This window comes from Zootermopsis nevadensis, unplaced genomic scaffold, assembly GCF_977971745.1.
Source record: "Zootermopsis nevadensis isolate Lab colony 2312 unplaced genomic scaffold, Znev_1.0 Znev_ptg000006l, whole genome shotgun sequence".
NCBI lineage: Eukaryota > Metazoa > Arthropoda > Insecta > Blattodea > Termopsidae > Zootermopsis > Zootermopsis nevadensis.
In genome coordinates this window covers 11,987,764-12,011,883 of record NW_028259138.1, presented here as the reverse complement: position 1 = coordinate 12,011,883, position 24,120 = coordinate 11,987,764, and the positions used below count along the sequence as shown (strand labels likewise).

Here is a 24,120-nt window from a genome sequence, read left to right as displayed (position 1 = left end):
GTTTAAAGATGTCATAAAACTTTTCGAGCATTCTGCTCCTAATATTGATATAACTACTCGAACTAGGCATGTCAGTGTCCGCGCATATGAAAATTAAGTGTACATTTTTTATTTTGTTTTTAAGTTACATAATAACGTTCTACATTGATCATTCTGTAATTTTACGATGTATAACTGACACCATCGTTAAACAAACCGCTAATAAACAACAAATTTCTTCATTTTACCTCATATTTCGTCCATTTGCAGTACTGGAAATATTTAAGGAACAAATACGAAATAAAGAAGTCATCGTGATTGATGATGACGGTTCTACGGAATTTAAGGGAGGCACAAACAGAGGATAAACTAGTCCGAAGTGGGCCACTTAAAAATGTAAAGACGACAGACTCTGACAGGAACAGGAGAAGAGGCTACACATATTTCAATTTCGCTAAATTAGAAACGAACTGATAGCTGAACGTTCAATCCGACCTGGATATTTAAAAGTTTTCACTTACAAAAACCTACGTCAGCCTATATTCTGTCATGAACCGGGTTTTTATTCACGTGAGAAGAGCAACACTGAACTGTAGGAGGTTGTTCCTGGAATTCATGGAACTGGGAAATCCAGACAAAGAAAGCGCCTTTGGTATTTTCACGCCCCGCCTGCACTCCCCACAACCCGCATATCACGTTTCAGTGTATTTCCTTCTAAGAGCATTTTCTCTATAGAATTTTGCGTGTTCTCATTCGTTTTCCATTTATATAAACAATAAACTTTCGGTGAATCGTTATAAATGTGTCAAAACAGGCATAATAATTGTCATACCCAATACAAATTAATTTTTAGAAATATTTAACGCAAATAATATTATAATAATTTTAATTAAATATGTCTTTCAATTAATTATAACTCCATTTAAAATTTATAAGCTCTCCTTTTATTATGTGCCCTGCATTGGAAAGAAACAAGAAATAAACTTAAAAAATATTACGAAGGAAGAGAATACCACGATCTCAGTTTTTTATCTTCACATCTATTGTAATTCATGTCCGCGTGATGTGTTAAATTAATCAGAACAATTCGTAAAATTAAACTAAGGATCAGCAAAATGGTCGCGAGTTAAATTATTAACATAAATTCTAGAGATACGAACAAAATAATATACATAAACATCCATAATCAATTCTAATTACAATGGTTACGTAATAAACAATATTTTATTTTATTTAGTGTTCTGTCTGACGACCGGTCCATATGAACAGGATCCTTCCATCCTTTTCTCGGACTGGGACCTGTTCATATACGTTCTTGGCAGATGATCCAGAAGTGGTTTGCCATTGCCTTCTTCTGTGTGTGAATGGAGTAATTGTTGGGATGCCACGGAGAAATCGGGGAAGCCCCCGGAGGAAAACTCCGTGTTGCCTAGACCACGGCCTTGCCCAACACAAGTTATAAATTCGGGCACCGCCGGGAATCGAACCCGAGCCCCCAGCATTACAAGGCCAGCGTTCTAACAAAATCCGCACGTAGATACCTGTTGTATTCTGGGGTGTTGCAGGTTTATTTTCCCTGATGATGGAAGCAGTAAGTACCTCCGAAACTTCGGCCAATTTCTACAAGACTACACGATGCAATATCCCATAACATCTTCATTTCTCTTGTTATAGGACAGATTATCATTTTGTTCATCAACTAATCGTCTGCCCTATAAAATAGCATATTATTATCAATAATTCTTACCGTGGCGTGTGTGCAGTTATTAATAGATTATCCCATCCTTCAAAGCTCGCCTTAGCCTGTTTACGCTCATTGACCTTGCATTGGGGATATGAAGTAGCCATGCACTCAGCAGTATCGAAAACGTGTATACGATAAGCATCGTCTCCACCCACACATCCAGTCCCTGGAAACAAAGGGTAGAAATGAAAGCAGTTCCAACGCTGACGTCGTAGGTCCATATGGAGGCCGGAGGCAGAGGCTGTACATGATGTAAAGTTTGTGTTGACAACAATAACAAAGACTCTATTGTTTCTCGTACACTCGCGCGTCGTGTGGGAAGGTGTGTCAGGTGAGATATCGGAAAAACATCAACACAGGTTGTACAAAAATCCAGCACAGACCTCGTCACAGTAAACATGGATTCCACAACTGTTTGAAGTGAGATAAAGAAATGAATGCATATTGTTCTCGTGCTCCTGGGGGCATCTGAAAACAAACTGCTGATGATTATGTTTTGTTCCAGGACGACGACGAGCGAGCAACACAAGAGTGGAAAGGTTTTTCTCGATAGGAACGCACATCGTTTTCAATTGCGTTATCTGCCTTCTGAGTACCTAATTCATCTTGGTGTTCATTTATCGCTGGAGCGAATGCATTTTCGAAAAGCTGAAAACACTTTACAGAAATTGAAAATGCGTCCCCCTTAGACTTCGTAAAGCATTCGACACATCAAAAACCCTACAACATAGAAGTCGTACACCTTAATAATGAAATTCGTGTCATTGTCTCAGCTAATTTTTGTACGACAAACCGATTACATGGCAGTTACATTTGACCGATGTGAAATTCGCTCGACAACATTTAGTTTATATCCCCGATGCCTCAATTTATCAGCAGTTTCGGATATGAAACCTGTAGTGTCGGACACTCGCGTTAACTTCTTTAAAGCACATAATAATTAGGTGTTGCCCCTCTATCGAGAGCGAAAAACATCTTATGGGCTTTCCAGGAGGTAGTCAACCAGCATAACCAGTCATTGTTGCTTGGATAACGTTGTTGCGTAAAGATAGTAAACGAGGTCATTGTTGGAACACAACAATTACGTAATTTGACCACATTAGTGTAAAAATGACCTGTCATTTTGTCATGTTTGCACTAATGTGGTCAAATATAATTGACACGCGACAATGGGAACAAAGTCATTGTTAAGACGCATTGTTGCTCAACAGTGACATCAGCGCAATCCTGGGCTCTCGGGTTCGATTCCCGGCGGTGCCCGAATTTATAACTTGTGTTGGGCAAGGCCGTGGTCTAGGCAACACGGAGTTTTCCTCCGTGGCATCCCAACAATTACTCCATTCACACACAGAAGAAGGCAATGGCAAACCACTTCTGGATCATCTGCCAAGAACGTATATGAACAGGTCCCAGTCCGAGAAAAGGATGGAAGGATCCTGTTCATATGGACCTGTCGTCAGACAGAACACTAAATAAATAAATAAATACTCCAAAGAGTAAGCTGTGATGTTCAGTGACACTGTGACGTCATTGAGGAAGCAGATCCAAAGTCTTCTGGACCTCGGAACTTTCCGGTGGTTAGTTGACAGTTTTACGCTCCGGCCACCTTAGATTCATAAAACATTGTGTGACTACTGGCAGTTTCCAAAACACATAGAATCCCTTATGATGGCTGGTTAGAGGAGAAACATGTCACGTTTATGAGAATATGCAATAAAATATACATTGTCATATCTGAAGGGGTCTTTACGAGGTGCGATCGGAAGGTTTCAAGACTGCGCGTATAAAAACCCGTACACTTATCTCAGGTATTAAATTCATCCATCACCCTCGAAGTAGTTCCCCTGGGAGTGAACACAACGATCCCAGCGCCGCTGCCAAGCCTGGAAGCATCCCTGGAAATCTTTCTTTGTCAGCCTGTCAAGCACCATCTGCGATTCTGCCTGAATCTCTTGCCAAAGACTCGCCTGTGTGGCTGAATAAGAATTACTTTCGAAATTTCTGTAAATAACTTACCCTGCGACCGAAGAACAAGGATTCGAGATATTTCAAGAGGACATGATTGAACAGAGGCATAATTTAAAGGGCGATGTTCATGAGGAAACGCGGCGCGATTTACTATGTGGTTTTGAAGAACGCGTTTCGTATTGCGCGGTGGCCGTGCTCGTTATGTTGAGATGGGTGTAGCACCAGTAATCCAGATGTATGAGGTGAAGATAAATCGCCCTTTTTCATTACCCAAGAATGAGATTACAAAACGAGTGTTATGAACCTTTTCCGAATTAGTTCGTTGTCGCCTAAAGGAAATTAAGTTTTAAATATCCAAGTCACGATTAAAGAATTGCACCCACTAACGTACATGGCGCGTTCATCAGTGTATGAATATTTCGAAAGAAGGTCTTCGGCTGCAGAAATGAGCCTCACAGAGGAATAAATACAAATGAAACTTCTGTCCACCGGTGTTGATAATGACAGGGCAGGAAATGCTCATAAAATTTGTGTTTTGAAAGTCTCATTTGATGAAGACATCTTAGGAACCGAGAGTAGATGAGATTGTATCACTATAATTAAAAAGAAAAATATGTTTTAATATTGTCATATGGATTGTACTTCATAATGGAACTGTTTCCCTAATAACTTTGCTGATCCGTGTAGCTCGTCGATGAGCTTCGAGGACCGGAGATAGTATTCATAGTTGTATCCACAATCGCAATGAATTAATATAAGTGATTTTTTTTTTAGAAAATAGAATGGACCAGTTATGCAGCAAGCATTATAAAAGTGATAAATGGATACAAAATTTTGGTCGAAAAGAAATTACTTGGAAGACCAACATGTAGAGATGAGGATAATATTAAAGACAAGATCCCAAGAATGACTCTGTAATCAGGAAACTTATCGTCAAGATTCGTTCTTTCTTTCCTCCAATAAATTATGTTTACTTTATTTAAAACATTTCTAGTTGCCTTTTCTAACACGCGTCAATCCGCAGCGTGACTAGACTTATATATAAAACACACTTGAACAAAGTATCCTTACATTCGTTCACTAAGAATTTGCTGGAATTCCTTATCGACAGCGAAACTGGTATCAGATCCGTACATTCAGGTTACATCTTGTAGACGTTCTCATCTGCAGAGTAAATGTCCAACTTAAGTTAAGCGCTGAAGTTTGTTTAAATCTTACAGAGAAGGAAATACGAGTATAATAAATAGCTACACATCGTATTTAAAATATCTCACAGAATCAAAATGTGTGAATATAGTTTTCCGGGAACAGTTCGTGGGAAAAGAATATAATTCGGCAAAATTATTGCAGTTTGATAAAATCTCGTACCTAACACTAGGAAAACTCTTTCATACACAGTGCGCGGTAAGTATTTCTGCTATTTTTTTTTTATAATAACTGGTTTAAATTCAAACTCTCAGCTTCCTACTTCATTCTGTTCTTAGAGTTTGTGTGTGTGTAGAAAGATCCATCCTGTATTTCGATACGTTAAGTAAGCCTACTGATGTTGTTTTATTTTAATATCAATGATCATCCCCTGGGGGGCTGTAGATCGCAGATTATCAACCCCAGGCCTAGGCTATCGAAAGTCCACCCTGCTTCAGAGGTGTTTGTTCCTCGCACGAATCCTGGTCACGACACATGTTCATATTTATAAGTACAGGACATGTGGAGCCCCACCCATGGCTCAGAGAGGTAATCGACCACATAATGTGTACAATGGATTTGTGGCGCTTTGTAAGAAACGAGCACAATACACTTTTTGTAAACAGACTTAAACCTATCATGTATTTCGACCGATCGGCGGAAAAATGGCTAGGTGACACACGAATATCTACAAAAGAGCATGATTGCCATGGAAACATGGATCTTTTATATGTTTGAAGACACAGTGATGAATAAAATGTTTGAATCTAAGAGTGAGATCAACAGAGACAATTACATAATGATTTTTATAATTAGTAATCTGCACTAAATAACATTAAGGCGATTAAATGGAAGATTACATTTTCGTTTAGAAACACACAGCACGTATGGATAGACGAGAAATGTATAAATTTAATCTAAAAATCCGAAGCGAAAACACTGGTTAGAAACTCATTGAAACCCATGTAAAATAATTAGGATGTGTTACAGTGGAGTGAATTTAACTGACTGAAGATAAGATCAGTAGAATCTGTAATTCACCCTCAGGATCATGAAGTACCTCTACAGAACAGAGTCGTTCTTGAGATGTTAATACTGACTCCGCTTCTTAGGAAATATCCCTTCCCTTATTAAACTTCAAGTTTCATTACCGTGTTCACAAAAGTTTGGCATTGCTGCTTCTCCCAAACCAGACGCAACCATCCACAAAATCACATCCTACTCGTATGGGATCGATTTTAATAGTTTCCCATCTGCTTCTAGATCTTCTAATTTCCCTTCTTTTAAGGCCTCGTAACGAAAGGTTTCATGTATTTCTCATATATTATATGCATCCTACATTGTTCCTACATCCGGTTAATCTAATCGTATCTGACGAAGACTACTGATTAAGACGCTCCTCGATACGTAGTTGTCTCCAGGACTTGTTACGTCTGTCAGGTCCAATTACGCTCTGCAGCACCCTGTCCTCTGAGAACCTCCATGGTCTACTTTTGAAAGTTATGATTTTATGTTAGAACGGAGACCTGAAGACACGTTATCCTGCATTGGGTGGTAGCAAGCATTCCAAGAATTTAATTTGTGCTTCATTTGTTCGTGAATGTAATTTTCATCTCATATTGTCGTTCCCAGTTATTTTAAATTTTCCACGCATAGAATCTTCATCAGAAACAAATGAGGAGTTTGGTCTAGCTACACGTAAACGCGAACACGTCTTTGACTCATCGTAATGAAGAACAAAAATTAGATTCCAAGAAAGGCGGGCAATTTCTTGAACAACCCAGCGACTATCAGCTTCTGAACAAGGAATCTGTTCCAGGAAATTAGTGTTTCAAAACTGAACGAATTTTGTTGAAAAGTTGAAGTGCAACTTACATTTTGAAATAAGAGATTCAATTATGAAAACAGAAAATAATTATAATTATGTTAATAATATTATTAATAGAATAATATTATTTTAAAATCTATTGCTTGTTTGCTTATATAACTACACTCATTCAGATTTATTGTTATAAAGTATCGAATAACACTGGAACATATCATTGAGAGTAGACAAGGATTTGAAAGGAGATGGTCGTGGGATATTTTAAGTTACTATTTCTCAGTCAGGATATCAGGCCAAACTTCGAAATGTACACAACCCGAATAAAGATAAGTTTAAAGAATAAATTAATTTACTAAATAACATTGAACATATCTATCAATAAATGTGAAATGTAACGTGTAACGCAATTCTAGCAGTGATAAATCTCTATCGGCGCAGGATAAAACCAATCTAATTTACATGGAGAATCTGGTAGAAAATCCACTTTACATTGTGACATCGGTTTTGAGTATAAATCACAAAGCCTAATGTGATTATGTATCAGGAACACGCACTGAAGTATGAATTTCACTTCTTGCGTTCGACTCACGTGTGAATTTCCTTTGTTCTTCCAAGTCGTCTTCTGTAGACAATACAAAAGCGCAGGGCGAACTGATATCTTATTAAGAAATCCCTAGATCACTGGTGTACTAAAATTTAATTGGGAGTTCACATGACTTCGGCATTATGTCTCTAATGTTTCATTCGCGTAACAACTTTTCACCAAATAACCAACTCTCTAGCAACGATGTCGCTCTTATATGACAGCGAATGCAGAACTTAACTAACTAACAGACACAACAAATTGAATCTTCTGAAAATAAATTCCTGAGATTAGTGGCAGGCTACAGAAGGATAGATATAAGAGAAATATTGATATTAGACAATAACTAAACATGTGAGGTTTTAATGTTTTCACGGCGATGAATCCAAAGATTATAGCGCCGTATAGTCTGGTATAGCCTTACCGACGTTTCAGAGGTCCTTGCTGCCTCCATCATTAGGGCAATTAGTAAGTCTCGCGCTAGGAACCGGTTTAAGAATCATCGCCCTGATGATGGAGGCAGCAAGGCCCTCTAAAACGTCAGTAAACTTCTACCAGACTACACAGTGCAACAACCCAGAAGCCATGCACCTCAAAGACCTAAATATATTCAACCAAGGAATATGGATGAAACTACTTAGAATATTTTTTAAGAATGCTATGTTATCATATTCTAGAGGACACATTTGACCACCATACTGAAAGAAGAAGAGAGATAGTTCGACCACCGAAGAGATGGAAGGACCAATTCAACTGGATCCAAATGGCGTGAACCTTTCAGCAGCTGTTAAATATGATGATGAGCTCTGTTGTAAAGTTTCCTCTGCCTGGTTCGAATATAGGCCAAATTACCGCCAATTATGGTATCCTTCAGTCTCTCCAGACGACTGCCGGTAACGTTCCCTCTCATATATAACTTCTGATCAAAATAGCGTAGTTAAATTCAGAGCACGAGCTGTAACTTATGCCATTCTGACACTGCAATTGTACGAGGTGCGTAAAGTTTTCCAGCGGTCACCTCCATTAGACAGGTGTTTGCCGGGATACGCTGGCAGTAGCCATCCGCACTCATGTGTAGCTGCGAAACACCATTTAAATAACGTTACGCATCAACTGACCGACAGCAATTTAGAACAGTATCGATACAGCGGCATTAGATCTTAACGTTAGGCAGGTGTAGGACTGCGATAAAAACTGTGAAGATATGAACCACGATCTGAGACCACTGTGCGGTAGATGTGCTTTGTTCCAAGCACACAGGCCGCAGAAGACACCATTGTATGGGATAACGGATAACGAAAAAGAAACAAAAGTGCTTCGAAGTACGTTATACTGACTTTGTGGGTAAGAACGTCGAGAATTAACCAGAAAAAATATATAATGGAGAGCGGCAAGAACAAATATCTGCGCAACATTTTAAATCATGAAGATGGCTGCTCTCAGTTCACCGGCGTTTCAGAGGTACATTCTGCCTTCATCATCGAGGGTATCGCTATGAAACATCGGCAAACTTCTACCAGGCTACACGGCGCAACAACCCAGAAGAAGTCAGATTTATATTTGTCGTCGTGAGAAAACAAGTTCAACTCAAGCATGAATTATATTGACACTTAAATGAAAATATTTTTTTATAAATCAAATAAAACAAAATGCTTAAATTAAAATCAGTGTAATTAATAAAATATACGTAAGAAGTTTAGTGCACACTGCCAATAAATACCTTTTCCGTTGTCGAATAATACATGAAGCTGAATTTTATTATTAATTATGTATCTGTCCACGCGAATTAGCAATCACTCTAGTGCAGTGGTATTCAACCTTTTTTGTTCGCTTACCCCCAGATATAATTTCTCTTTAACTTTACACTCCCAAAGTTGTTGGTGTATAATTCAAGTTATACATAGTATAAAATCTACATCTAAAATAAATTAAATAAATTACATTACTGATTATTCAGTGTTTATCATAAAATAATATTTTTTTTAAATTTCTCGTACCCCCTAAGATGTCTTCGCGTACCCCAGGTTGAATACCACTGGTATAGTGCATCTACATTACAAAAACGAGCAGGTCCGAAATTACTTTAGTACAGATCTATATGCTTATAAATACATTCAAATTATTTAAATTTGTTAAATTTTGGTGAAGTTTCTGAACCTGTAGAGTAACTGAATCACACAAAATTTGAAGATTCATAGATCTGTAACTCAGAAAACATTTCTCATGGATTCTTATTGTTTTTGTCTATGGGATGCTGTTGGAATGTCACGATGTCATTTCAGATCAAGAGCAGGTTATAAAGAACTGATAAAAAACATGAATATTAGACAATAACTAAAGATATTCAATCTACGACAGAAGATAAAATAACTATATATAGAACATATTTTATGATTGCAAATTTATGGAAATATTTATACGCTATTTGACGGTAGCCTTCAGAAGAAGTGAGATAGGTCAAGAGGTTATGAGAAGAAGCTGAGTTGTAAGTCAAAGCTGTAGTTAGGAACGGGCTCAAATGGGTGAGGACAATGACGAAAAAAGAATTATGAAACACGACACGCAGGTTCATGCTGGTTTTTCTCTAATTCATGTGGAATTATTACGCGCTTAAATCACTGCTTACAGTTATGAGTTAAGCGGGAGACGTTAAAAGCCATAAATGTTCTGGATTTTAAAACATGCTGATGTTTAAAAATATCAACTTTTATAAATGAGATCAGCTCTATAGCTATGACCACTAGTCCCAATGACAGGGAACTCCATGGAACATGAGCAAATATTCTTTGAGACATTTAAGAATTTGTAGAACCCAAAGGTTTTATTAATGTGCCCACAAGATGGTTTAACAGGTCCTTAATCTGAGTGCTGAATCCAGTCCACACCCCGAAGACCTATTTATTTCAAACTTCTTTTGTTACTAACCTCTCGTCTCTTCCTCGATCTCCAAAGTGGTCTTTCCATTCAAGTTTTCCGACCAAAAAGTTATTTGTATTCGTTTTTCTCGTGTTTATTAAATTCCGCTGTCCATCTTATCTTTATTTGGTGTTCCTACCTGGCGATAATTCCCCCTTTCCTCTTATATGACGAATGATAGACGGCTAGTGGCTGAAACATCGTGCTGATAATAAACAACGTCCAAAGTGAACTGCTGAGACAGAAGGTGTTGCCTGTGACGAAAGCGTCCATTAGCTCTGGCCAAGGTCCATATTGCAACAACAGAAGTTTCAGGTCAGATCAGTTAGTGAAGTCAGTTGCGTTTGGAAATTATGTGAACTCCTCCCAATCGAGGCTATAGTTAAATTCGTGAAGGCCATTTCAGCGATTATTAGAAAGTGTACACGCACTTTCAGTGTCTCAACAGAGTAGAGACTCTGTAGGATTTGTGGTTTTCACGGCGGTGAGTCAGACTAATTCCGAGAAAATCATGTCCCAGTGCCATTTCGTCCGTCGCAAATTCCACGTGGACTGACTTGGATGGCACTAACATGGCGGTCTCCTGGGTTGTAGCGCCTTATAGAAATTTATCAGCGTTTCAGAGGTCCTTGTTGCCTGAATCCATCATCAGGGCGATGAGTGACTTGTATTTATCTCCGGCTTCCATGAAAATCGAGAAAATCTTTGGCCAGCTGAGAAGCCAACAGCGCTCCAAGGAGACGGTCATTTGTTTTTCGGTCTGAAATTCTCTCAGTCAGGTACTTCAAAATAATGCAGCGATATACAACATAGTTGTTGGACTTCCTTCCCAATTCCAACATGTAGCCGTGGTCCTAACCATTTCCGGTGGCAGGATAAAACGAGGAAAATGGCCGCGCAGTGATGGCTACGCTTGGTCAGTAAGATGTGACGGGGTGAGGGGCGAGACGACGCTCCAGCGCCGTCCAATCCAGACAACTTGACACAAACACAGCATGTTCAAAAACTTTCTTCCCAATGTCGATTAATCAATGTAGTTCACTGTTTCCCACATCTTTTCGGGGTGGGGGGGAGGCATTAACCTATTTAAGGATCTCCAAAAAAGAAATCAAAGACATTAAAGCTCAAATTTGAAGAAAAGGCACGAAGCAGGAAAATATAAAGGTCTTCAAAGCGGCTACATTCTTACTCGTATTCTCGTCAAAATTCTGTATTCATTTCTTGTACACACAGTGCCTGGCCTTGTGATCCTGGGGTCTCGGGTTCGATTCCCGGCGGTGCCCGAATTTATAACTTGTGTTGGGCAAGGCCGTGGTCTAGGCAACACGGAGTTTTCCTCCGTGACATCCCAACAATTACTCCATTCACACACAGAAGAAGGCAATGGCAAACCACTTCTGGATCATCTGCCAAGAACGTATATGAACAGGTCCCAGTCCGAGAAAAGGATGGAAGGATCCCGTTCATATGGACCTGTCGTCAGACAGAACACTAAATAAAAAATAAAATAACACACAGTGCGAGCTACGCGCTCAGCCCATCATAACATCAACGGGCTCTTTAAACAGTGATTAGTAGTGGAATTACAGATTAAGCCAGAGAGTTTTAATTAGTTTGCATGGACAACCAAATATTAATTTTTAAATAATTTTTAAATAATTACTCATAGATTAAATGTCAACATGGGCTCTATCAGGGTGAATCTGTGAACACAGTAATCACATTTCAAGTCCTTAAAAGTACGGAGTTACTTTACCAGCTGAAAGATTACAAACAGCTGAAGACATAATCTGCACACGTCAGTAAATTAGTATTATTCAGCGACATTCATCGATTTTAGACCTACATGTAAATCTAGATTAAATATAAATGGATAACGTCTCACTTCAGAACGTCCTCCATTTAATATGACAGGCATTCTTTTCGTGTTTACAGGTCGCATTATGCCATTAATGCTAATCCCTTGTAATAGAGGAGTTACAATAAAAAAACATGACGGCCTATCCAGCAAGCGAATTGCATTGGAAAATGGCTGTCACAGATTACAATAAAATGAACATACGTGCGATTATTATTATTTCAGTAATCTTATACGAATGAATAAGCCAATGTTGCCCGTTTACACAAGCCTCAAAATATGAAGGCGTAAGGGGAAAGTAGGTACGTTCTATCCGTCAGCGTTAATTAGACGTAAATGGTAAATTTACCTCCGAGCCGTTGGGCCCCAGGGGCGGCGTAGATGTGGTAGCGAAAATTCCCTATCCCTGCTGAAAATTACGTTCCCGAATCACTTATTAAGAAGTTCCGGAGGAAACTTCCGAAGCCTATCTTGATAGGGAACTATGAAACTTCGAGAACTGATTCTCCAATACTTGTGCTATTTTACGATGCGTTTTTATTCTGTTGCGTAAGTTTTGTGGTGTCTAATGACAGAATGACTATGAATAATGATTCTGAGAGGATTTGGAAGGAAATGGTCGTGGCCTTTCAATTCACTTCTTATCTTTAAGGTTTACATGCGTCATGTTTGTGTTTTTGATTAAAATATATAATAAAATTCAGGTCAATACACAAAACTTTATTTGGATGTTAAAATTTAAAATTTAAATGTTAAAATTTTAAATTTTAAATTTGCGCCATTCATCACTATAAGGATGTCACAATAGAGCGCTTTCATTCATTTCACAACATGTTTCGATGTAATACATCATCTTCAGGTGTTGTTTTTTAAAACTATTTTATATTATAATGCATGCCTTTCAATATATGTTACAATAATGAATATATTGAACGGAACACATGTTACAATAATGAATATATTGAAAGGCATGTTACAATAATGAATATATTGAAAGGCATGCATTATAATATAAAATAGTTTTAAAAAACAACACCTGAAGATGATGTATTACATCGAAACATGTGAAATGAATGAAAGCGCTCTATTGTGACATCCTTATAGTGATGAATGGCGCAAATTTAAAATTTAAAATTTTAACATTTAAATTTTAAATTTTAACATCCAAATAAAGTTTTGTGTATTGACCTGAATTTTATTATATATTTTATTCACTTCTTATCATTTACTTGAAGGGACTGAGGAAAATCAGAAATAGATTCGGTGTGGAAAGTCAATTTTGAGGTGGCGATTTGAAACCGGACCTCCCGAAAAAGAAAAGACAAGACGTCACTCAACAACGATAATAATTATCATGACCAGAATACAGAACGAAATTATTATGAATGACAGTAAGAGATGAAAATGATGTTCAAGGTCAACTTATGAATAGGTCAAATTTTGGAAATTCTTTTTGATATTCATTTCTTTGTCATGTGTATACAAGATTCTCTCATTCGGCAGTTGTTTTAGTGGGCGTGAAACTTCGGTTTCTCAACTTACGACAACAGAATCGATTAAGTACGTTTCAGATCAGAGTTTGACGGAAACTTCAGCTCGCAAAGGACAAATATGTGCCTGAAATATTAAACATTTCACGACCAATAAGTTCATCCCTCCTTACATAAATTATGACTATGAAATCAGTGTTCATCGTGATGAAAATTTAAAAATTACAGAGCATACAAACACAAAATGGACTATTTCGTAATTGTTTTGATGTCAAGAAGGAAAAAAGGAAAATTACACCACGCTTCACTGGCTGCATTTACAAGCCGCTTCTCATAGACGCATAATTTTCAAATTTAATGCATACGCAAGAAGATTGTAGGAAACCTCCCTCTGATTACGATATAGGACTAATGTAATATCCGGCCTAATCTGCCAGGCTCCGTCGCTCCACAGAATTGCTAGGCAATTCATGGCACAAGACTTTTTAAAGCTAGCGACAAACATTACAGCCAATTTGTGACGTAATGTTGGCCGCGTGCTTCTCGCCACAAGATGGCGACAGTTTGGCACGAGAAAAGAGCAGCAATTACTCAATGCTGTATCAGCTACTAAGGTTATCAAGATTCTTTCCCCGACAAAACAGCGAATTGTGCAGACTACATTCTGATGACATTGCTAATACTACTATATCAACTACTGAGTTTATGAAGCCTTTTTGTCCTCATAAAATGGAGGATTAGCTGTCACACAGGTATTGCTGTTAGATATGGAGACTGTATGTTTACTTCACGTCAGTGTATCAATTAGTGAGGTTATTAAGAGTGCTCCGAGATAAAATGACAGCCAGTTGTGATGCAGCCTCTGTTTAAGGCAATGTGGTTATTTTACGGTGAAAGTAGTTACGCACAAAATAAGAAAATCTACTTTTCATTATTTTACTAAAAAATATAAGAATAAAAACCTAACAATTTCCTTACACTAAAAAATAAAAAAATAAAAACTAATTCGTGTCAATATGATTTAGTCATTTTTACTTAACTTTCAGGTAAGTTTTCTCAGTGTGTTTGTTATTTTATGGATGATTACATCCATTTATAGTTCTTGCGAAAAAGGTTTTTATTTCCATTCGTTGTCGAGGAAAGTATTTCTGCGGTTTGCAGTCTCTTTTGCCTTAATCCGTTAACTAACTTTATCACAGTATTAACGGTGCTGATACCAAATACCTTCACTGACACGATCGTAAGCCAGTTCCATCCAATCATCATAAGACTCATTACTATCCCATTTCTCTTGTTCTTCCTCTCTCTCTCGGTCTTTTAGGTAAACGATTCCAAAGTTTCCACACTAACCGAATCTCAATTAAATTATCGGCTCAACTTTTCCTCCTTAGTTTAGCTTAGCAACACTAAGAAACATTTATAAACCACGAACTTTCTTATAGTATAGGGCTCATATACTAAATCAGTCACGTAATTTATCTTTCTTTGGTTAAAACGTTTTGCTGAGCATTTTGTTCTCAAAGCAAGATACAACATTTACTTTTAAAATTAATACACTTGTTTTAAACACCAAGTAGGACGCTGTGGGAAAAGAAATAGAGCGAGATCATCTCACGAACATCTAGAGTCTTTGTTTCGCACACAAATCAGAGTACAACTGTTGACATTCAGACTGACAAACCTTTCCACTTTAAGGCAACAAAGTTATCTTAAACCTTCCCACGTGACGATGATCAAAACATTGATTATACCCAGCTGAATCCTCACTCCAGATATAAAAGTTTTGTTTCAGCGGAGAAAGTGGACAGAATTCCATCAATTTACGTACAAGTGACTGCCATTTCCTTGAAGGTACGTAATATGTGGAGCGAAAGCTCCACGCATTCTGGACCTTGGAACTAGATTAAGTTAATTCGTGAGATTGGCGCACCGACAACTTTACCCTCAACAAATGAGACTCGGTTACTGACTAGAAAGAATGTTCAGTGGGATCCAGCGGTGATCTCGACATGATGCTCATGAGAACAAGTCTGATTTTCCATTCCGTAGCTAATATCTTTGCTAAATGAGCTATCCCAGCAGGAGTTTCAGTAACAAAACATTTATTATATGCATCCACGAGCTCATAATGAAAACCTAACGTTCGTAACTGTAGCCTATTACAGTGTTTATAAGAATTGAGAAAAAGCAGGATCAAACCAGCTTCGTTTATACAGGTCAAAACAACTTCTACTTCGAAATTCTCCTACTATAGGAGTTCGCCCTGCTGGCATGTCGAAAGTTTTGAACGCAAATAATAAATACCCACGGAAATGTTATATCATTTAATGGCATGGCATAACACGAAATTTCATGAAAATTTATCACTTTCTCAAAAGTATTAATGGGGGAAAACTCATTGGCATTAAGATACAATGCGCCTAATTTTCCTAAGAAACTGAGGACGAACACGATACAAGGATTCTCATATACCCCCTATATATTTTCTGAGAAACTTAACAAAACACGATGTCATTTTATTCGAATAAGCAGTGCGGTATAAGGGTTGATTCAAGGAAATCTTAAACATACAGAGAAAACCAATTAACTACATGCACTGCTGAACATCTACACGAGGCAGCGAACAGGAATTCGTTTTGGTGTTGACTGGATCCTCTGGAACCAGAAGGCGCATCATGGAGGGCAAGTCCACGGCTATTCTTACAGTTTGTCCAGTAGAAATGTGTTCCTTTCCCACGATGCCTATTAACGTGAATGTGTGTGCGTGATTCTTCCCGGGTGTTCTTCACGTTCTATCATGGGCGAAGAACATCTTATAGGCCCGTCAATTCTGTCCCTCGAGTTTGCCCTACTAGATAGGTAACTCGTATCCGGAGCTGTCACCGTCCTCCAGACTTTGCCTACCGTGCTTTGCCCTCCAGAACTTTAAAAATCCATTTTGCGCCCTCGTTCGTGATAGGTTGGACCTCCGCCGAACCTTAATATTGTGGATGATAATTGACCAATTCGCATGATTCTTGGGTTGAAGCTTGCAATACGTCTTCTCATCTTCAACGTCCTGACCATGATAACAAGACAGCGGCCGTGCGAAGTATTGAGTTAGGTGCTAGCTTAATTATATATAAAATTTTAAAATTTTTATTATACAATTCTAAGTGTAGGTGATGAGTAAGTGAGATACTCATCGCCCTGATGATGGAGGCAGCAAGGACCTCTGAAACGTCGGTAAGCGTCTACCAGACTACAAGGCGCTACAACTCAGAAGACAGAAATCTTCAAGAACCACCGCTGTGAAAACCTCAAATCCTACAGACTAATAGTACCAGCTAACCAGTTCCATGGAGCAGATTCTATCTTGAGAAGTTAGTAGTCTTTCTGTTAGTCAATAAATTCCTTGTCTTCCCTGAAACCCGAAGGTCCATTACAGCTTTTACAAAATTCATCTTACTCCATCCTATCGTGAGAAAGAACACACTTCCTAACCGACTATTTAAAATACTTTATCTTCCCACTTACACCTATAACGTCCAAGTAGTATATTTAAATCGAATTTTCCGCCTGAAATGTTGTATTTTTTTTTCTCATAGCTAATATAATTTCAAAAAGGAAATTGTTTCATTATAAAAATAGCAGCCCCAGAGTTGTTATTTCTCAGATGATGAAAAAGTCGCGAAATGTTCACATACATTAAACATTCTTAACTTGTAACTCACAGTTCTTTGAATTTATTTAGTGCGGATAACACAAATTTAACTTTGCAAAGAAAATAGAACCATGGACGTGGCACTGCATTGAGGTAACATTAGTTTGTAGTTTCTTAAATATAATCACATTTAAAACGTTTTAAATAAAAAATGTAGACTGCAGCCATATTAATAATTTAGGTTGTGTACCAATTGTTTTACAACAAAGTGCTTTAATGAAAATTATAAAAGTTCTGTTTTGAGCTTTCCGAAAATCAGGTATGTGATCTATACGAATCAAATTTAATTTCTGCCAAACAAAATTCAATCGAAATTTGTTGGACGCTTTGAGCGATGAAACTATACGTCCATGTTATGAACTTCATGCATAGAACGAGAAATAATTAATACAGAGTTTCAAATTAATTCGAATCTCAAACGAACGGTGTTCTTCCGCAGTCGACAGCCCTTGATGTGGGGGGGGGGGGGGGGCAAGCAGGTGTGTCTCGAGGTTCATACACTGAAAACTGTTGCTTCTGCATGGCTCGGTGCTTTACCATACAATAACACAGCATCGGGAACCACGGGTCGCTGGATAGGCCAGATCGAGGAGCTGAAGAGGAGTTGGTCTGACCACAGCGACGCACTCAACAACTTACATCCCACTGAGATGGCAGCACATTATCGAGTGGACAATTACTTCGGTTGTAAACTGCTTCGATACGACTCAGGACAGGAATAGATGATCAGCTTTTGTGATGGCTGCGATGAATAGAATCCATATTAGATTTCTTAGAAGATTCAGTTTGTATCAACGGTTCAGAAATTCTCTGTCCCCAGAGAAACAGGAAGTCACTGATTTGCCAATTAGGCCTAATTACCCACTCATTTAATAATGCACTTGTCAGTTGTTAATCAACGATCCAAAATTTTTGCTAGCCGTAAATTGTTTACTTAGCTCTTTTATTATATAATTACGTATATCTTTGGCTGATCAATTCGTGATTTATTTCAAGAAATACGTGGTTTTCAAGTTACTTAATTCTTCGGTAGGATGGTTGGTTACTTTAAGAATTACTTAAATTAAATAAATTACCACAAAAGTGTAAGTTTGTTTATCTAAATTGTTGTTGTGTGTAGTCTGACAACAACAGAAAAAAATTAAATTATAATTTGATTTTACGTTGTAGTTCAAACAGAATCATTAGCCTATAAGAGTGAAAGAAGATTTGATAGAATACGACATTGAAAATATAATTATGTATTAATTGTAGCTATTATAATTATTTTGAATTTTTTTTAATATCATAAATTTTTAAAACTCATTTAATCGCAGAAATACCGAAAATAAATGGACGACAATACCAATACATATTAATAATAATGTGATAATCACATAAATTGGTAAACATTTACGAATATAATCCAAATTAGTCATTGAATAATAATTACTGTCCTCCAGAGAATTATATATTTCTTGTGACAAGGATGTTTTGTTTAATTCTTCATTTGTATCTGTTACTTTTATGTCAGGACTCGATAAATTTTTTTAAACGCAATTAACCAAAATCTCGACATAATGAAGTAAGCGGAAAAATAATTTTCCTCGGGCGTGTTAGCAGCTGTAAGTCTTGATGTGAGGGCCGAAAGTGGTAAGCCTGTGTGACAGACCAGTCCGCCGCTGCATCACGATGAGGAGGAGGTCCTCAAGATGATCACAACCGCGGAACGAAACCGTATTAAAACAAGACGAAACAGTTTCAATACGTCTGGCAGAAGCGACTCGAGCCTCGTTAGATCCAGCAGCCAGCAAACTAACAAACATCGGGAAGGAGAGGGGGAGGGAAGATGATTATGGAAACGAGAGAGATGAAGAGATTGGTATCAAGATGAGGGAGAGAGGCAACTTCTCGCGCTCTGCTAGTCATTTGTTTCGAAGCATGTCGACACGAGACCAGTATATATGAGGAACAATGGCACGAGCCAAGAAGTTCTGTCCTTCGTTTCCTGTCTTTGTTCATCCAGAGCCTTTTTAGTAATTCCAGAACTGATTCAGCAACGCGAAAAGCTCGCTCGCACCTGCCACTTCTTCTTGAACGAGCTTCAAGCGGAAGTTGTCATACACCAACCGTCATCAGAAAGAAAATAACTCATTAACGTCGAAATATGAATTACGCTGACATCATTTTAAGAGCCATTTTTTTTCCTTAACCCTTCGAAGCCGAAGATCGTCTGAATATTATTTAAGAATTCAGTCCGTACCGCGAAGAAAACACTACACCTCACCATTACGAAAATCAGCTGGTTAACCCTTTGAAGCCGAAGCTCGTCTTCGTAATATTTACGAATCCAGACCGTACCGCGAAGAAAACACTTCACTTAACCATTAGAAGTCGAATCAGGCGGTACCACATAAGATTTAACAAAAGAACATCCCGGTCAAAGCCTTAAAGAACACTGAAGCAACTCTGAGTCCTGCCACAAACATCGTATCCCTCTCAAGGTAAAGGTTTCTCTTTGCATTTTATAAAATATCATTTGAAGGCAGACGCCTTGCCTATCCGAATAACGATACAGAACCTTTCTGTATCACAGGAGGCTCTAGGACAGAAGAATTGTTAAATTTCCGGTTCCAAATAGTCGCATTATATAATATTCCTCGAACACTGAGACCCGGGAACCAAATTATCGACGTACGGGTTTCTTACCGCCTTTTTCATCGTTGTTTTGTGATGGCAGAGACATTTCGGATGCATAATATCTTATCCAAGGTGTCATGCAGTCTGTGTGGACAAGAATCTATAAGAATCAAAGATTTGAATAGGACCTGTAGCGCCAAAGATTTATAACACTTAGCCAAAATCGGTTGCCGTACGATCATTGATATCATGAGTTCGAATCCCCTTTCTGTTACTATATTTCCTGGTTTATCCTCTGATGGTTCGTACCTTGCGATGGTCTGATGGCCTATCAAAGGAGACCACCGCTAATTTGATTAAGATTTAAATAGAATTTTCCGTCAGACTGTAGCATGATGAAGGAGAATAAAGATAGTATTAAAATATATTAAAATTGTCCGTCAATCACAATAAAGTAATATAAGATAATTAGATGGTTAAAATATTATCCTTTGTTCCGTATCGAGTACTCGATTTACATATGGAACATTCTCGACATGTTTCGGCTTTCATAGAGCCGTCATCAGGTGTATGTTATAAACTCTTAATTCAATTACTAATTATTAATTTTCGTATCATTTCTTCATTTTTCACATTGTATCAACATTTGTTGTTGTATTATATATCATTGATACAATCGTATTGTCGGAGTGATGAGAATAAAGAATTGCTACGAAATATTAAAAATTAAATGATAAAGTTGTCCCTCTTCCTACGTAATGTGCAGCGAAGGCGTTTGGAAATGGAGGTAAAGTCCCATGCATTCTAAATATGATAACTACATGGAAGTGAATGGTGATCTTCACGTTCCGTCCGCTTTAACCCACGGCACTGATTCTGTGAGAGGCTGGAGGACCAAAGAAATTTGGTGGCAAAGTAACAAATTCCTGCCCGTAGCGGGAATAAAATCTTGGTCGTCTAGCCCACAGTCAAGAACTTAATGACTGAAAGATGCCGAACCAAATTAAAATGTGCATTGCAAACGAACGACCTCTTGATAATTATCATTTGTCACTCTCCGCAAAAATTTTGAAACCCGCACGATGTACTGTAACGGGGCATTGCTCTTTCTGAGATTTCATGCCTTTAAATTTGTAGCAGAAGATTAGAATTTAAGCAGGAAAGTGGAAGGAATAATAAACTATTACATCGCTGAACACCAACACGAAAATAATTAGACAAAAAAACAATGAAAGATTTTCGAAATTATTACTTCTTAGGTCAGAACCAACGAGACAGGAAGCAGCCGTTCGACTGAGTTAAGGTCTTCAAAGAAGTTCAGATGTCACCAGGTTTACGACGGCATTTTGAAAACTAAAAACTGTGGATGGAAGGGTAGTCACTCAGCGTACATAGCAAATATTGTACTCTTTAAGCAAACAATCTGCGTGTAGATCACATTTCAGCTTCAAACTCCGGCCGTTTTATACAAGGGCCAGAAAGAAGTCATGACTTATCGCGAGCTTCCATTTTGGATGTTGATTGCTGCCCCCTCCCCCTCTGTTTTGGCAGGCAAAGGCCACAGTGGTCAGACATTTTATCTGATGATGTAAGCCACAACCTAACAGAACAGTGAAGGTGACAGTTTTGAAGGACGCCGAGGCGGAAAATGTAAATTTTAACTGCGCAGGTTATATAAAACGCCAATTAAATACGACGGTCATCGTGATTAGCGAGTGAGTAATGATTTGAAAGGAGGTGGTCATGGCCAATTTTTAGATTGACTGGAGAGAATGAGAAAAACCACGACAAACATGATCGATCATAGTATGTAACACGGGCGGTATTCGAAGTAGGTACCCGTCGACTACAAGTTTACAGCAACATCGCTCCGTCAGTCACCTTGGTTCTAGAGACAAAATTGGAAAAATCACTTTTCGTCTACTGTACGTTGTGGTTAAGGAAACTCGAGATTCTTCAGCCAGTGAATTGACCACGAGGTCCACACCAATTCTGAGGGCGATCCGGTCCCCAATTGATACTCAGGATAGCTAAAAGGTTGACCACTCATCTGCATTTACTGTCGATGATCAGCAACGATGAACCTTATCTCCGTGTTCGACTACAGGTCTGAGCCAGAAACGAGGAAAACTTCACCTGAAAACCACATGTAGCAACCTGCTCTGCTAATGACGGCTGATTTTACAGTCGATTTGTCACCGTATCATCAGCGCGGATGGCCATTGTTTCAGCTGGCACAGATCACAGAAAGAAATGATGATGATGCATGTAACTGGAGTCAATGACTCTTCCCGGATGAGGAGGAGGTTGCCCGTTCGATTCATTACGCTCGGAACTGATGAAAGAAACCAGATGATTATTCATTATAAATGCCCTGGATCGAGCAAATAATGGTAACAGCTCGTTGCTTTGTAATTTTCGGCGAAACAATCGAATTCATAACTAACTCTGCAGTGCGATACATTCTATGGGGCTAATTTCGAATTCGGTCCATTCACATCTATGGACTGTCAAAGATTAGTGACTCAGAAACAGGTGAATTCCATATATAAACGGTTAAGATCCAGATTGTTTGATTTATGTTAAAATTAAAAAGTTATTTCTTCTAGCCTTAGAAAAGATATAAAGAACCACAGAAGTTTTCTCCGTATACAAAGTACGGAATAAAATTCGAAATAATGTCCAGGTTGTCTTTAAAATGTCAACAGATATATGTATGAAGATATCTGTCTTCTAGTTTGCTACGCCGTGTAGTCTGGTAGATGTTTACCGACGTTTCAGAGGTCCTTGATGCCTCCGTCATCAAGGCGATGATCCCAAAGTACGAGTGGTATGCTTTATCGTACATAGGAGAACCAAATTCAGTTATTAGATAACAGTTTGTTATTAATAAGACGTCCTGTAAGACCCTAGTGTTAAAAGGTCGTTGGTGCGATATCATTCTGAATATTTGCGTAGATCAATCGAAAATGACAGTGATGATGCAAAGGACAATGTTCATGATGAAATAAAGTGTATATTCGACAGATTTCCTGTGTACAATATTACATATCCTTACCAGACCTCAATGTATATGTAAAAATGTATTTTTGAACAGAGAGTAGGGAACTAGTGTTTGTATGAAAACGGGGCCACGGCAAATATCTGATGTCAGGAGTATAACGATTCCAGTTCAAAATATAAAAATGTTCTTTAATTTCTCCTGATGGGAAGACACATGATCAGATTTATTAAGTCTTGATAAATTAAAGACGGCTTTAAAATTCAATTAATGTATGATATTCAAAGGAAAATATTGTGACGTCGACCACTTCTGGATGATTGAAAATTTAGGAAGACTTACAACAGACAGATGTTTAATTGCAGTTATTAAACGGGGGATAAAATAAAGAACATATACCTCACACACAAAAAAAAATAGAAATCCATAAAATATTTTAGCCGAAACCATGAAGGAAAGAGCCCACTTGTGAGAACTAGGTGTAGATGGGAGAATAATACTAAAATTGATCTTAAAACATGAGATGCGATACCGTGGACTTGATTCGCCTGGTTTAAGATGGTATACAGTTCTGGGCTCTTTTGAGTCCGATAATGAACATTTCGGCCCCATAAAAGCCCGTGAATTTCTTGACAAGCTGAGCAACTATCAACTTCTCCAGAATAATTCTCCTTAGACAGGAGGTAGTACTGTAAGGAACCAAGAGCCGAGAGACTATAAACTGATTCTAGTACGAAACACAGTTATTAGCACCAAAACATCATATTCCCGCCTCTCGGAGGAGCCATCTCATGTATGTTCAATAAATCATGCAGCATCTCTGAGTTTCTACTTGAGGTGCGATGTATTATCCTCTCCCCAACCCAGAGCAGCCATTTATCTAGAAATTTCCACTTTCATCTTCGTGATTCGGTCAGTGTGGCCTCTCTATTAGCTCGTCTATACTACAGGTAAAGTCAAGTTTATTGCTATAGTGCATGAAATTATAAACTGCCATTAGACGTCAGTTTTATACTGAGTGCTCGTTCGGTCTGAATCACCAGTAAAAGCATTATGCTGGCTGTTTTAAATTTGTGACACAAACCCTGTAACATTTATCTAATTTCTATTGCTACATAATAACTCCAAAATATTTCACGATCCATTATATATTTGTTGGCATATATCTACAAATTTTTCCAAATCCTAATATAAACTAGTAGTCCATATTATCAAATCTGAATGTAAATTCAGTATTACTGATCAACTT

General features: G+C 38.0%; 1 protein-coding gene across 3 annotated transcripts in view; it reads right to left on the bottom strand.

Annotated features, from left to right (window-relative positions):
• LOC110840051 (paired box protein shaven) overlaps positions 1-24,120 on the bottom strand; it is a 555,926-nt gene that overhangs the window by 469,775 nt on the left and 62,031 nt on the right. For 2 of the 3 annotated variants that reach the window (XM_087343729.1, XM_087343728.1), the window contains exon 3: positions 1,727-1,889. The exons of the other annotated variant lie outside the window; for it this stretch is intronic. The gene's annotated coding sequence lies outside the window, so the exon portion shown is untranslated. The remainder of the gene's footprint in view (positions 1-1,726; positions 1,890-24,120) is intronic. 3 annotated transcript variants of the gene reach the window in all.